Here is a 15,274-nt window from a genome sequence, read left to right as displayed (position 1 = left end):
CCCAAGGACGATGCGGAGGTAACACCTCCGTGGCTTGCTTGCAAAAGACGTCAGAAAATTCATGATAATGAGAGGGTAGGCCCTCTGGATTTTGAAGAGTAAGTTGACACACTGGGGTGGTGGTTCTAAATGAGCCCGATGCGACGCGATCGTAAAGATGGACACAATAAGTATCGGTGGCGCCGTGCTAGGAAACAAGTACCGTTTTTTCCAATGATATTCCGATAGGAATTGGCCATGGAGGGAGAGATCAACCTCCCGTTTTCTTAATCTGAGCAATCGAAAATACAGATCAGAGGCGGATTCACTAGGCAATGTGTTAAAGTCTAATTTGTCAAATAGGAAGGTGTGTGTATATAAAATGTGTTGCCTATTGCCATAAATCTTGTCACTACAGAGTGAGAGAAATTCACCTAGCATGGAAATTCTGCCACCCTGTTGTATAGGCAAAAGTTTATGCTTATGCATTCTTGTTTGCAATTATGGTCATGTGCCAAAAATAACCCACGGAATCAAGCGAGATGTTGACAGCGCAAAAATTACTGTTGGATTAGTAAAATCAAATATTAAACTGAAGCACAGCATGTCTCCCAACTATTTCACCTACCCTTGGCAACTACAGCAAGGCTGAAGCTGCTGCAGCAGCCAGAGCAAGTCTCCCAACTATCCACCTACTATTGCCAACCACTATTGCAGCTGGTACAGAGCTCCCAAAAGCCTTAAATGAATAAGAAAACAAGAGAAAAAATAACTGGCTGGGTTCCACTTAAGGGAGTTTGTTTATTGTATTGTATTCAGAAAGTCATACGTTTTCAAACGACATATCACAATGCATGAAAGCAATAGAAACAGCATGGACCCTTATGACAGCACCCTTCAGGGCTTGTCCGACTAAACCCATCTTCAAACTTAGATTGTCTTTTAAGATGATTAGGTAGTGCTTTGAAGAAGATAAGTTCAAGCATTCAAGAGTTATCGTGGAACATCTATATATATATATATATATATACACACAAACAAAAAAGACTTACTGTAAGTCCACCAAGTTCAGCATATAAGATCTCTTGAGGTTTAAAAGACCAGCATAAGGTTTTTGCTTATCGATAACAATAAACCAAGATCACATAGGCCCAAAATGGTTATCCAATTCATTGCTGAGAACACTATAGCTCCTTATTAGTATTTGTTACCAGTTACTTATCTAGCGCACACACATTCCGCAGCACTTTAAAGAGAATATTTGTGCATGTAAATCAGTCCCCACCTTTTTGGAGCTTATACTCTATATTCCCTACCACATGTACATGCACACACATTCATTCTAGGGATAATTTTGTTGAGAGCTATATTCCCTACCACATGTACATGCACACACATTCATTCTAGGGATAACTTTGTTGAGAGCTAAAAAACGTACCAGTTTATTTTTGGATTATGGTTATAATCGTGTATGCTTGTTTTCTGCTAGAAATTCTTCTAACCCTTTGTTTAATCGTATCCATTGAGTCTGCCATCACAACACTCACAGTCAGAGTATTCCATAAAGTAACTAACCTTACTGTGAAGAAACCCTTGCTTCGCTTTTTACGAAACTTCAACTCCTCGAACCTTAACGAATGACCATCTGTCCTATGTACAGACCTAATGTAAACAGATCACATGACATCTCTCTGTATTGACCCTTAATATATTAATTAATATTCATCATATCCCCTCTTAAATGCCACATTTCTAATGTAAACATATCTAGCTTGGCTAACCTTTCCTCCTTGCCCAATGACTCTATAACCATTATTTAGTTGCTTTTCTCTCTGAACCTTTTCAATTTCCACTTGGTGCCCATAACTACAGTCCTGCCCCCCCCCCCCCCTCAATATATAATAATCAAATATTGAGTCAAAATTGTAAGCAAAAAATCGCACCTGAAATATACAGCTGTTATTAAACTTAACATACAGTAGCAGGCAATAAACCAAAACCCGGTAATAAACAAAGCTATCATTTAATACTTCTGTGTGCCACTTAAAGACTTTTTTTTATTTTTTTTATTTAGCAATATACAGAACATACTGTACTAATACGCACCATACAATGTTGAAACAAGAGAGAAAAAAAGCATACAGTATTCAACAAATATGTTGAGAAACAAACAACATTTTTCAATTATTTTATTTTCTGTCTTCGTTTTGACACATTATTGTGCATATAGAAAGGAACATCACATAAACAATAACATGAAAGTAGTCTATTTGAACAATATTAAAATGGGTAAATAAAGGAAAGGACTATTTCTAATCAATGACCAAAGTGCAAAATATTTAAAAACAAAGGTACAATAATAATAACAAATAAAACGCAGTATTACTGTATATGTGACACAGTTTTGCCGTCTGATAGGCCAGTTTTGTGGAGGGATGGGGCTGAGACTTTGCTGAAAGGCTAATGTTAATGAGGATTGGAAACCTAAATATTTAGAAGTGTATTCCCTGTTATTGTTTCTGGTAGACCCTCCTTTTGCAGCAATAACTTCAACCAGATATTTCCTATAGTTGCATATTAGACCTGCACAATGGTTAGGAGGAATTTTGGACCATTACTCTTTACAAAACTGTTTCGGTTCAGCAATATTCTTGGGATGTCTGGTGGCGAATCCCTCTCTTGAGGTCATGCCACGGAATCTCAATCAGGTTGAGGTCAGGACTCTGACTGGGCCACTCCAGAAGGTGTAATTTCTTCTGTTGAAGCCATTCTGATGTTGATCTATGTCTGCTTTGTGTTGTCCTGTTGCATCAATTGGTGGGCAGATTGCCTTAAGTTTCCCTGCAAAATGAAACAGAATTTGATGGCAGATAAGAACCACTTGGCCCATCTAGTCTGCCCCTTTTTTAAACATGTTTCCTCAAACCATATTCGATCCTTTTTTTTTTTTTTAAGGATATCAGTATGCCTATCCCAAGCATGTTTAAATTGCTCTACTGTATTTAACTCTACCACCACTGATGGGAGGCTATTCCACTTATCCACTACCCTTTCTGAAGTTATTTTTCCTCAAATTTCCTCCCTCTAGTTTCAGTGCATGTCCTCGTGTTTTGCTGCTCTTCCTGTGAAGAATGTCTCCCACCTGTACCTTGCTAAAACCCTTGATATATTTGAAAGTTTCTATCATGTCCCCCCTTTCCCTTCTCTGCTCTAAACTATACATATTAAGTCTTTCCTGGTACAATTTGTGATGTAGGCCATGCACCATTTTAGTTGCCTTTTGTACAGTCTCTAATATATTTATATCCTTCTGGAGATATGTCCTCCAGAACTGAACACAATACTCTAGGTGAGATCATACCAATGACCTATACAGTGGTATTATTACTTTTTCTTTTCTACGGTCGATACCTCTCCCTATGATATTCATATACAGTTCTACAAGACCTTTAATAATTTCTGGTTTCCTTTTTGATCCATAAATCTCATCTTTTATATGGTTTAACAGAAAATTTACAATTTTCTGCATATGCCCTATATGTTCCCGCATCCTCCCCATAACCGCATAATATTGTAATTCAGCATCTTGCCCTAATTGTTCTCCATTTTTTTCCCCGTCAGCTATGTTGGGTGATACTACGGGCGGTGGGGCATCCGAATCATCCAATCTTCCTATGTGGCACTAACCGGAATTCCTGCTACAGCTGATACCAATACATCACCAGTCTGGGGAATGTGAGGACGACTACACTAGGGATAGTAAAAAACACTTGCGCATTTATGGCCTCTTCATTAACTGATAATGCAACATCAGCAGGCGTGTTGCCAACCATGTGTTGTGTTTCTGCTGTAGGACGCTCCTGTGTGTCTGAAATTACAATGACATCATCATCCGTCAGCCGGGTAAACCTTTTTCTTGAGAGTCGTGAAGTTTTACGAATCTTCACAGTCCTTGTATTACCGGGTATGTCGCAATGCCGGATGATGTAGGTGATGCAGATGAGGTAAATATGTGCGGGCCAACAACCGCGTCCTCATTACTCACTGTTGACATGGTTTGTAATGCAATCCTTTTTCGTTGAGATTCAACTTCAAAATATTCCAGCATTCTTTTAAGATCTGATAAATCGGTCTTGTTTTCTTTTTTTGTTCTGGGTTGTGCCACCCTGCGTTTGTTTGGTTTGAAATCGTCGCGCTCAGCGGCCATAACCACGGCCCTAGATACAGCCTTTTGGTGATTGCGCTCGATCAGTGGTGTAGCGCTTTGTCGGTTCCCCGTTTGCGTTTCTCCAGCGCTGACCCCTGATATTATTTTTGCATATTGTAGCGGATCAACTGTAATAAATAAAACATTGTTTAATTACACATTCACGGCCGCCCCCAAAAAAACAAAGTTTAAAACTATCGCTTTATAACCACTTCTCACCTTTTCATACAAAGGTTTGGGCCTGCCTGGTTCCTGTAATCAACTTCCAGATAGGTTGTTCAGTGGCTGATCTGACCCCTGATGTCAGGGCGCTGTATCGGAACGCCCCAGCTTAATTCGTACCGTACCTTGGTATTGTTGGTTGATATCGCAGGGCTATAGCATCCTCTGTAATACATATATTGTCAATTATTACACATTCACAGACGACCCATATCACCGTGGGTATAACATCATCTGTAATAAATATATTATCAATTAATTACACATTCGCAGACCCATATCGCCATGGGTATAACATAATCTGTAATACATATATTAATTAATTACACATTCGCAGACGTGTGAAAAACACCATTTTGGTCATGCTAACAACAACAACAAACCATGATTGCACTATTCATTAACAATTGGTGAGATAACAAGCGTGGCCACTGCTCATTAATTTGTGGTGAGATGCAACATTTAAGACAAAACACAAAAACCTGTGGCAAAATTCACCTTGTATAGACGGGGTCTGTAATAAAGGATTATAGAATTTCAACGGTGGCAAATTTCATCCATTATAGAATCCGCGTCGGCTTTGGACATGATCGGTGGCACTTTTAACAGAAAGAATAATAAATTAACAGGAGATATATATATATATATATATATATATATATATGTATGTATGTGTGTCTGGAAGAATTGTGGCACTCAAAGGGTCTTGTAAATAAAGTTTTCTTTTTGTATTTAGATCAAATTGCAGACATCATACAAGTCAAATATTTTACAAGCATAGGTTAGTGCCCCGACGTTTCAATGCCGTTATAGGCATTTTTATCAAGGGCCCATGTTGTAAAGGATAGATGCAAACAGACTGTGAAAGAAGAAACAGTTTAAATACATACCGAGCCTTGTGCTCGGCGGGAGCCGGGACCATCGTGGAGCACTCACGCACGTTACCGTTAGGGATGTGCACCGGCCACTTTTCGGGTTTTGGGTTCTGATTACCTTGAGGTTTTGGGTTCTAATGGGTTTTGGCAAAACACTTCCTAACTGTTTTGTGTTTGGATTTTTTTGGGTTCTGATTTTTTGTTAAAGAAGCATAAAAACTGCTAAAATCACAGAATTTGGGTGTTTTTTTTTTTGCTCCTATGCTATATTAACCTCAATGACATTCATTTCCACTCATTTCCAGTCTATTCTGAACACCTCACACCTCACAATATTGTTTTTAGGGCAAAAGGTTGCACCGAGGTAGCTGGATAACTATGCAAAGCCACACAAGTGTACGGCACAAACACATGGCTCATGTAAGAGTGGCACTGCAGCGGCAGACAGGATGGCAGTTTATCTGGCTTGATCATGCACTGTTTACCATGTGCAGCCAAGGAGCAGTGGGCATTACATGCAGCACAGAGTTTGTCTGCAAGTGTGTAACTGTTTCGATCAGTTTAACATCCAACAAGACCCCTATCTGGCCAGATTGTGTGATTATGATTAATTAATGTAATCTGATTGTTTAATTTTGTGATTAATCTGATTGTTTAATTTTGTGATTATTATTCATTTATTACCAGTCGTCTCTTAAATCATTGCCTAATGGGTGTAGGGGAGGGGGCTAATCAATTTAAGGTGGCAGATGGAAGATGTAATGTAAACCATCACTAGCATTGGTTGCAGCAGTGGCAGTAACTGATGGACCCGGCTGTGCAGATAAGGATGCTGACAGCGATGATATCACAGGGAGAGCCAGCGAACTGTTGCTCCATGCAGCGCTGGAACACTTCGCTGCCCGTGGTGATGCCATAGGGCATGCGGAGGAAGACGTAGCACCCAATAGGGGTCATGAAGGCAGTAAGCATTGAAGAGGCTCTGTCCAGAGGGATCTGCCAAAACCCACACTTGGCATTCAGGGTGCTAAAGACAGTTGCACCTAGCATGTCAGCGAACACCTGCTCGATGGTGCAGAGTGTGTATCTGTTTTGGTCAGTTGAATATTTCATAAGACCCCTATCTGTCTTGATTGTGATTATGATTATTTATAATTAATGTCATCTGATTTTTTATTTTGTGATTAGTAATTATTCATCTATTATTTATTACCATTCGTCTCGTCAATCATTGCCTAATGGGTGGAGGGGTTGGGGCTAATCAATGACTAGGTGGCAGCTGGAAGAGTTCTATTTCGCTGCGACTTCTGTAACTATTGATCGCTAGGGTGGATTCAGGTGATCTGGCTCGCTAGGCGGGTGTTCCCCATGCGTCCCTCGTGAAGCTGCGCGCTATGTCGAGGAGGATGTCCTTTGCCGGTAGAGAAGTACTGATCTTCGCTCAAGGTGTTACGAGTAGCTGCACTCCCCTGCTACAACCTCAAAACAAGCACCAAGACCCCTATCTGGTTTGATTGTGCACTGTTTACACAGTGCAGCCGAGGAGCAGTGGGCGATTGGTGCGGCAATCAATTACTCTCATGAGTGGAATGCAATCAGTTATGTGCATTTAAAAGACAAGTTCCTCATACGAATGACTCTCAGCAGTGGGCGGCAGTACAAGTTGTGTGTGTATCTGTTTTGGTCAGTTTAATATTTAACAAGACCCCTATCTGGCTTGATTCTGATTGATTGATTATTAATTAATTTAATGATGTGATTGATTCATGGTCGAAACCCTGTTTAACAACTTGCAAATGGTAGACTGAACAACCTGTGGATAGCCATATTAAAAATAATGTGAATGGTCTTGTGTGGCAGCCCACTACAGGATACCCCCTGTGCCCCTGCAGTGCCCATGTGCCCCCAAAGAAGTTTAATTGCAGCCGCCCCCAAAGAAGTTTAATTGCAGCCGCCCCCAAAGAAGTTTAATTGCAGCCAATTGCAGTCCACGTGCAGGGAGCCTGACACCCCCTCATTGGCTTCCCAGGGAGACGCTACCGGCCAGAGCCGGCAACAGCAGCAGAGTACAAGGGTGCCCTACCCCCACTCAGCCTGAACCCTTCCAGCCCCAGCCCTGACTCCCACAGGGTACCGTGCTACAGGGACATGGTGTGGTCCCATTGCTGGCCTGCACCACGGATAAATCCCTAAAGAAGACTTGCAAGGCACGTCCAGCACCCAGAGGCCCCTAGTACTCCTACCTGCAGTATCGGGGATAGTACTGGAGAGACTCCCTTTGTTGAAGGCCCTCTATATGGGCGGAGTGTTTCTGAGGCCTGTTGCTATATGGAGGTTGCCCCAGGAAAATTCCTAGTGTGCGCAAGCATACATGGCCAATAAAGTTAATTCTATTCTATTGAGGGTCAGGGAGATCACATTCTCACCCATGAAGATGGTGATGGTGACACAATTCTAAAAGAGGACAGAGCACAATCTCATGCACACGAGAAAGTGAGAGAGGATGTGTGGTGCGCAAATCAACAGCGGCTGGCACAGGGCGGTCAAGCCCCAAAAAGTACAATGTAAAAAATAGAAAATAGTGCCTGCGCTGGCTGATCCAAATAATTGTATCAGGCGTTTCTCAAAAATATAAACAATTTATTAAAATACATTCAATAAAAGATAAAAATCACACTAAACATGCAACTGACTTATAGTCCATATTATGGGGTATATATAGATCACTGGGATAGCGATTGTGCAAATAGCTGAGAATTTGTGTGGTGTTACGAGATTATATTACCATCCTGGTCGATCTGGAAGATATTCAATTTGCCAGATGTGGGATCACAGTCCTGAATTGCCCTGTGAAGGGTGGGGGCTAGGATGTTCCCCTCCGATATATAGGTCCTTTGGAGACTGGGATTAGGGATCGTGCAGATATCCCAAAAGCAGGAACTCCAGTTTCTTCCAATTTGGACGTCGGTAAATGGATGGTAGCTGTGTCCCTTGGTTGTAACAGCAGAGTTCAATGACCAATTTTGTGGATGGATCCCATTCAGGGAAATGCAGGGTCTCAATCACCGGATCTCAGCGGCACAAATGTAGTGATTTTGAAAAAGCTCAACGCGTTTCCCCGGATCTGACCTCCGGCTTCCTCAGGAGCAAGTATGTCAGTGTGAGCTCCTGGCTCACTATTTATACCTGAGGACTAATTGTCCATAGCGTGCACCTGAGTGTTATTACAACATTTAAAAAATCAAATAATATGAGAAACGTCTGTATCTATACAAAAAATATTTTTCCTTTTTATAAGGGAGGCAGTTAAATATACATAGGTACTTTTTTATACAAGAAAAAACTATTTTAAACCATAGTTGGGTGTTTCATTTGCGGTCACATGACCCGGAAGTGGCATTCATTTTAATAATAAACCTTTTATCTGGGCATCAGTTATGGTGAAACAACAGGCTGCGTTTCAGGGTGTCCAGGGGTCTGGACTGGGGCGCGGCTTCACGCACTGATTGCCGGTATCGGTAGCGCGATCGCCGCGGGACCCGTCCACTCACCCGGATGCTACTCGTCGTTGCCCGGCAACGCTTCCGGCCACATGCACATCACATGACTCGGGAGCGTGCCGGACGGTGCGCATTGACGTGTCACCCTCTCCTCATCAGGTCGGGGAGTATGACGCCCTGTTCACGCACAGCGTATCGCGAGAACATGCTGTTCCCAGGTTTAGTCGCGCGTGCCTACAGAGGAGAAGTGGCAGCGTCGCTGCGTCACCTAGCAACCGACAGAGAATGTGGTCAGAGACCAAAACACAGCCGCAGCCTGGTTGACACCAGTAAATACATTTATTGTGATATAAATTCATGTATTCTTCACGTGCATTTTTCTTATATGCATGACATAGTTGATTCATCACTAGATACATCCAAAATAATGTTTTACATGGGTCACAGAATTTCTATAGAGAAAGTATGCAGCAAATATTAACGTTTTTAGCAATTATAAAGGATATACCTGATTTTTTTAGGACATATTTTATTATATTTATATATCCTTTATATTTGGACAGAGAACACAAAAAGGGTCACATACACAATCAAATCGTTTGAACAATGATTTGCAATATTTAATAGTGCAACTAGGAACCATATATTACTGTACATATATATTTCATTACAGTTCTCTTTATATCACAGTGTTCAACTCTATTGATTCATTTAATCCGTCTGGATGTAATGAATTATACTTTAGAGTCCAATAGATCTCTTGTTTGCACAAGATGTTAAATCTATCCCCTCCTCGGGCTGTGTATGTGATGTGCTCCAGACCTGTTATGGACAAACAGGCTGGATTGGAATTATGGTGGGTTTTGTAGTGTCGTGAAACACTGTGTTTTAAGAATCCCTTTAAAATATTACGGCGGTGTTCCATGAAACGAGTTCTGAGTGTTCTAGTTGTCCTGCCCACATATGGGAGATTGCAACCACAACGTAACAAATAGATCATGTATGTAGAATCACAATTCATAAAAGATTTGGGATTCCCAATTCTTTCTAAAGACATTGGTGGTAGTACTGGTTTCTTTGGGATATGGAGGCACATAGTGCATTTGTTTTTTTCCACATTTGAAAAAACCTTTGGGTTTACTGGGGAGCCATGCCAAATGGTTATTAGTTGTTACTTCCTTAGATGTATTTGTTTTTTTCAAGAAGCTAGGTGCTAGTATAGTTTTTAGGGTTTTGTTCTTTTTATATATAAAGGTGGGTTGTTTCGGGATAATGTTAGATAGAATTTTGTCTTGAGACCACTGTGCTTGATACGAGACAGACCAGAGTCCACCTAAAGGTGTCGGCTAGTACAGCATCCCTAAAAGTCTCAAGGCTCCAAAAAAAAAGGCTGCGGTGGCAGACTCCAAAATTAATGCAGGGTGAGAGCTGCAACCAGCAGTGGGCGATTGGTGCAGCAATCAATTACTCTCATTAGTGGAATGCAAACAGTTGTATGCATTGAAAAGTCCCACATATGAATGACTCAGCAGTAGGAATAATGAATGGTGATGCAAGATGGAATTGTCCTTGGGCCCTCCCACCCACCCTTATGTTGCAAAAATAGGACATGCACACTTTAACAAACCAAACATTTCAGCGACAGGGCCTACAAAACTGTGGCTGAAATGATTGGTTTGTTTGGGCCCCTCATAATATCTCCCTGTATAAACTGGCTCTACAGCAACAAGATGTCATCGTCACTCATCATCATCATCATCATCATCATCATCCTCCTCCTCCTCCTCTGATTCCTCGCCCCCTTTAGTGTGTACTTCCTCATTCTCAGAGATTATCAATTCGTCCCCGCTGGACTCCACAATCACAGGTCCCGTTATAAACTCTGGAGGCAATTCCTGGTCTTCATTGAATAATTAATAATTCATTTTTATAAACATCATTTTCTCAACATTTTTCGGAAGCAACCCCCTTCGCCGCTCACTGACCAGGTTCCCCGCTCACTGACCAGGTTCCCCGCTGCACTGAATACTCTTTCGGAGTACACACTGGAGGGGGGACAACTCAGGTAAAATAGAGCCAGTTTGTACAGGGTTTTCCAACTGCCTTTTTTTCCTGCCAGAACAGGTAAGGACTGTCTGACATGTCTTCTTGGATGCTGTCACCAAAGTAATCCTCCACCATTTTTTCAATGTTGACAGCATCCAATGCACTGACAGTAGACATGTCAGCAATCGTTGGCAGGTCCTTGAGTCCGGACCAGATGTCCAAACTCCCTCCTGCCTGCCCTGCATCCCCGCCAGCGGGTTGTGTGGGAAATCGCAGCTGTTTCCTCACAGGCACAGGTGGGGGAGAAAATGAAGGAGGAGCTGGGGCCGTGTCACAGTCCCCTTCAGATGACAATCTTCTGACCAGCAGGTCTTTGCACCTTTGTAGACTTGTGTCCGCCGGAAACAGAGACACAACATACGCTTTAAACCGAGGATCGAGCACTGTGGCCAAAATGTATTCCTCTGACTTTAACAGACTGACCACCCTCGTATCCTGGCAAAGCGTATGGATGGCTTCATCCACAATAGCGACATGCTTTGCGGAATCGCTCCGCTTTAGCTCCTCCTTCACTTTCTCCAGCTGCTTTTGTTACAGCCTGATCAGGGGAATCACCTGACTAATGCAGGCAGTGTCGGAACTGACTTCACGTGTGGCTAGTTCAAACGGCTGGAGAACCTTGCACAACACGGAAATCAGCCTCCACTGCGCTTGAGTCAGGTGCAGCCCCGCTCCTCTGCATATGTCGTATGTGGCCGTGTAGGCTTGAATAGCCTTTTGCTGCTCCTCCATCCTCTGCAGCATATAGAGGGCCAGCGCGTCACCACCTCTTGTTTAAGCTGATGGCAGGGCAGGTTGCAGAGTTTTCGCTCCCGCTCCAGCCTTCGGCAGGCAGTGGCAGAATGCCGAAAGTGTCCGCAAATTTTGCGTGCCACCGCAAGCATCTCCTGCACACTCCTGTCATTTTTTAAGAAATGCTGCACCACCAAATTTATTGTGTGGGCAAAACATGGCACGTGCTGGAAATTGCCCATGTTTAATGCCCGCACAATGTTACTGGCGTTGTCCGACACCACAAATCCCCAGGACAGTCTAAGGGGGGTAAGCCACAGGAAGATGATTTCACTCAGTTTCTCTAAGAGGTTGTCGGCGTTGTGCCTCTTCTTGAAACCGGTGATACACAGCGTAGCCTGCCATGGAAGGAGCTGGCGTGCAGGAGATGCTGCTGCGGAAGGCGATGCATCTACCCAGTGGGCTGTCACAGTCATATAGTCCTTAGTTTGCCCTGATCCACTTATCCATATGTCTGTAGTTAAGTGTACAGTAGGTACAGCCGCATTTTTCAGGGCACTGAGGACACTTTCTGACGTCCCTGTACATTGCGGATATCGCCTGCCTAGTGAAGTGGAATCTAGACGGGATTTGGTACCAGGGACACAATGCATCAACCGTTTAAATCCCACTCCATTGATGGTGGACACCAGACGCACGTCTAACACCAACATAGCTGTCAAGGCCGCAGTTATCCGCTTTGCCATAGGATGACTGCTGTCGTATTTCATACTCATGGAAAACGACTGTTGGACGGTCAATTGCTTAGTGAAAGACGTAGCGGTCTTAAGACTTCCCCTCTGGGATGATGACTGACTTCCAGGAGCAGCGGCAGTAGTAGTAGTAGGCGTAGCGCTGCAGGATCCTCCAGAGAAATCTATGGAGTCATTCATGCAGGTGAGATGGACTGCAGGACTCCCCCCTATCCGGATCGAGGAGGAATTTGTCGAGAGAGGTGGTGGTGTGCTTTTCAGGCACTTGGCTCCAAAAGGAGGACCAAGTGATTTAGGTGTCGCTGGACTGCTAGCCGCACTTTCTGGACTGCTAGCCGCACTTTCTGGACTAAACACTGAACCATGACGCGTCTTTAGGTGATGTTGAAGGGAGGTTGTCCCTAGGTGGGCAAGATCCTTACCCCTGCTTATTGGAGTTTTACATAAGCTACAAATGGCAATACTTTTGTTGTCCGGATGCGGATAAAAAAAATTCCAGACAGCAGAGGTGAATTTATTGATCCTTTGTCCAGGCATGACGATGGGATTTTTCATCCCATGGACAACAACTTTTTCCCCCACAGGTGCCTCATTCCCCCCTGGTGCGTCATTTAAGCAAACCATCTCTCCATCCTCCTCGACAACTTCCTCCTCAGTGCCAGCTACATCAATATCCTCCTCCTGGTGTACAACATCACTAATAAAATCTGGAACTAGACTGTGGGTGATCCTTCCAGCATATGCAGAGGGCGTACTGCAAATGGTGGATGGAGCCACCTCTTCACGTACAGTGATGGGAAGGTCCGGCATCACAACCACCGCCACCCTAGGACTCTCCGTGGGGATTTGGGATATGTCTTTAGAAGGCTGAGTTTTTTTCAGAATTTTTTTCTGTTTTTTTTTTCCCCTGAAATTTTTTCAAACGTTTTTGAGTCGGTGTCAGCCTAACTCTCTTTAATTTCCTATTGGGCGGGGAGAGAGGAGGAGGAGGACTTTTCTCGTCATCTGAAGCTACACCACTAGTCATGAAGTGAGGCCTTGGCCTTAGCCGTTCCTTGCCACTCCGTGTCGTAAACGGCATATTGCCAAGTTTAAGTGTCTCTTCCAACGATTTACATTTCAGAATTTTTTTTTATTGCTAATACGGAAGTTTGGTTTCGATTGTACATGCCCTCTGCTTTCACACTTGGCATCGGCCGTGGCAGACAACGTTGTTGGCATTTCATCATCTATGTCATGACTAGTGGCAGCAGCTTCAGAACTATGAGGAAGTGGATCTTCATCTTTCCTTTGTTAACCTCCATATTTTGGATCTCCATTATTTTTGTGGATTTATGTCACAGGACAGTGCCACTGGAGTGCAATTAATATGTCAGTGAGTATGCACCAGCAGGCAGTTATACAGATACAGCAGTCCACTTGCCACCAGTTTTCAGAGAACATTTGATGCTCGTCAGAAAATTGGTGTGACTGATGAACGCCAAAAACTAGGGATAAAAGATGTCCGTGAAAAGTTGGTGGCCAAAGATGCTCGCTTCCGCATAAGGGGTAAAGTGCAGGACGCCCGTGAAATGCTGAATTCGAGAAAGCAACAGATCATGGCAGGAGACAAGCCTATCAAAGTGATGGACGCTTGTGAAAAGATTAGTTTAAAGAGGAGTGCTCCAACAGTAGCTGCTAAATCACCTATGGCACAAGGTTCATCGGCAATAAACCTCACAAAAACCATCCAGATTCCACAACACAAGACCATTTTTGGTCTGAATAACTCTGTCAAGGGAATGCGAATAAATGTGGTCAACCACCAGCCTGTAAAACAGGTCTCATCTCAGGATGATGACTATGATGATGAGGATGATGAGATGGAACTTGCTCCCATCCCTTCCAAACAGATGAAAATCACAGTTGCAAATACTTTACAGAAAAGACCAGGAACATTGGGCAACCAATTTTCACTTGGCCAAACATTACCTTTCACTAAAGTTGTACAGAATGATACGTACACCGCTCCCAGTGCTACACCGCCTGCCCCAACAGTACCTTTACTACGGACTAAAACGCTGACCAATATGTCACATACTCTTATTACAAAGGAGGCCCTACCAGCCGTACCACCTCCAACAGAGTCTGTTTTCAGCCCCCTAGAAGGAACGAAAATGACGGTAAATAATTTGCACCCAAGGGTCACAGAGGAAGATATAGTAGAGTTATTCTGTGTATGTGGAGCCCTGAAGTGTGCCCGCTTACTAAGCCCAGGTGTTGCGGAAGTTGTGTTTGTCAGAAAGGAACATGCAGTTGATGCCTACAAAAAATACAACAACAGATATTTAGATGGACAGCCAATGAAATGTAATCTTCATTTGAATGGCAGTGTCATTACATCAGACCAGCCTATTCAGTTGCGATTAAGTGACACAACAGTAACAGCTAAGAAAGGGGAAATAAGAAAAAATAACACCTCATCCTCCAATGCTACTCCCAACCCACCAGCTGAAGTTGATCCAGACACTATCCTAAAAGCACTCTTCAAATCATCAGGGTCATCAGCAGTAGTCCAGCTAACTGCTTTCAAGATAAAGCTCTGAGACCTACATTGATTTAGGTGTCAGTAAAAGAGATTTTGGATATTCTCTTTGACCAATTCAGTGATGGACCCAGAAACTAAAGGTGCCCATACACTGCCTGCGACGTCTCGCCGCAGTGTACGGACACCCGATGGACTGCAAGCCGCCGGGACTTTCCGGTGGCAGGGACACATGCGATCCGTTGTGATGGATCGCATGCGTCACTGCTTAGCGCCCGTCCCAGAACGGGTGGTCGGACGGCCAGCCGGTCCGACCACCTAGTCGGGTCCGATGCGCACGGGACTGCGCATCGGACCCGACTACATGTCAGGGAGAG

General features: G+C 43.4%; 1 pseudogene; it reads left to right on the top strand.

Annotated features, from left to right (window-relative positions):
* Positions 1-13,398: 13,398 nt before the first annotated feature.
* Positions 13,399-15,018, top strand: LOC146019131 (polymerase delta-interacting protein 3 pseudogene; annotated as a pseudogene).
* Positions 15,019-15,274: the final 256 nt, after the last annotated feature.

Source organism: Crinia signifera, chromosome 1 (genome assembly GCF_055691185.1).
Source record: "Crinia signifera chromosome 1, ASM5569118v1, whole genome shotgun sequence".
NCBI classification, from domain to species: Eukaryota; Metazoa; Chordata; class Amphibia; order Anura; family Myobatrachidae; genus Crinia; species Crinia signifera.
Note: the sequence above shows the minus strand (reverse complement) of the source record. Positions and strands in the feature narration are given on the sequence as shown.